A 1971-nucleotide genomic window follows, 5' to 3' on the forward strand; every position below is an offset into this window, starting at 1 on the left:
GCTCAGCCAGTGAGTGGGAGCCGGTCTCCACATGGGATCCGAACCCTCGGTGGGAGCGCCGACGCGCTCCCAAGCGGCGCACTCTCCAGTGCGCCACCGGGCCGGCCCAATATTTATTAAATGCCCACTACATGCAAGGTTTTTTCAGATGTATTTACTAATTTAACCCTCACATAAATATTTTCTGAAATAATCACAAATAAGACCAACTATTAGATGAGAAATGGTATTGTATTTTAGAAAATACTAGGATATATTTCTTTTAAATACACTCATGTTAAGACTATGTTGTAGTCACACTAATGATCAGAAATTCCATTCAAAAGGAGGCAGCTATGGAATAGTAGAACAGTAGATCTTGGAGTCAGGAGATCTTGGCTCTGTGATGTATTATCACTTTTCTGAGCCCCTGAGTCTCAATGGGGAGAATAATACATGTTTTACACTGCTGAGTTATATGAACTACTTTGTGGGGCACCATGTTTTGGGCCTCTCTGAGTGTGGACTCTTTGAACTGTGCTTGTCTTTCATAAGGAACCTGGAAACTATATCCATTGAGTTATTACAAAACATATTGGCTTCTAAACCAGGGAGGCTCCAATGTGGATCTCACCTCCTTGCACCTGAGCTGACTGCTATGCTCAACTGAGACCAGAGCTCATATGAGATGAACTCTTGATGTTCCCATGCAGGCCAGATGTGGCTCCTCCCTGCGTATTTCTGAGTTGACTAAAGCCAAGTGTGGTCTCTTGTAGGCTGAGAGTCTGAATGTGTAGCTGAACCTACGAAGAACCTCTAGTGGGCGCTGTAGGTACCGTGTTCTATTTTATGGTCTCTAAAATGTTGGAGGGAACAGTGAGCAATCTCCACTGAAATTGGGAGAAGGGGAAACTATCAAAGGATCTTGGGTTACATGGAATAAAGAATTTGCTGTGATCAATGATTAAATATTAGGAGTGTATTAGCTACGGAGCTGATGGAGGACCCTTGGGACATCCTTTAAAGAGTGATCATTTTCAGAGTCCACCCACAAGACTGGCCCTCACAGTCGTTCCACATACAGAACACGTTCAAACAGGCATTACTTCCTCTATTTAAGGTCAGCAATTTTCCAAAGAACAATTTTTAGTTGGTAGATCAGGTTATGTAAACCAGAGCCTGCTGCCAAGTGCCAAACAGGCACTTATATTTATTTTTATTTACAAGTAGTAATTATAGAGCCAGCTCTGGCAGGGACCAGACCCTTCACCCTCCAGATGAGCAAACTGAGGTCCAGAGAGTGGCAGGCAGTTGCATGGTTGCTCAGCTAATTGGTGGCATGGAGGACTGGAACTCAATTCTTCTGATTCTGGGCCCAGATTTCTAGTTTTCCTCCACTGGCAATGGAATATGAGGGGCAATATTCTACAAAAAGGGCAGCAACCCCTGCAGATAGGCCAAAGTTGGGTTCCAGGCTGTGACTGATGGCTGACCCTTGGCTTTTTGCAGACCTGGTCTTTGAGGAGCTGCTCAGACTCATCCCTCTACCCCAAACATGGCCCCAAGAAGGGTAGAGGTCAGAAGCTTGTCCCACCTTTTCAAAGGCTGCTGAATCGCTAGCTAAGCACTGTCTTAAGAGCTGCTGGTATATCTAAGACAAGGTAAAGAAGAGAGGCAAGAAATAAGGGGAGAAGGGTAAGGAAGGAGAGGACTGGAGTGTAGGTGGAAAGGAGAATTAGAAAGAAAATGGTGCTGAAGTGGCCAAGGGAGAATGCTTCTAGGAGCATCCCATGGACTGGCTTCTTTCTTCTGGTCTTCAGGTATCTCCGTCATTGCCTGTGGCTGTGGCATTTCATAGAAATTCCTATGGCATTTCTCCTCAGGCCACATTTGTATGGACCATACCTATCCTATGTCCGTTCCACTTCTCCTGCCCACTCTTTTATTCCTACTATTTACTCAAGCAATCTCTAAACATGATTGACTTAAAAT

The sequence above is a fragment of the Galeopterus variegatus genome, unplaced genomic scaffold (genome assembly GCF_000696425.1).
Source record: "Galeopterus variegatus unplaced genomic scaffold, G_variegatus-3.0.2 Scaffold1555, whole genome shotgun sequence".
In the NCBI taxonomy this organism is placed as follows: Eukaryota; Metazoa; Chordata; class Mammalia; order Dermoptera; family Cynocephalidae; genus Galeopterus; species Galeopterus variegatus.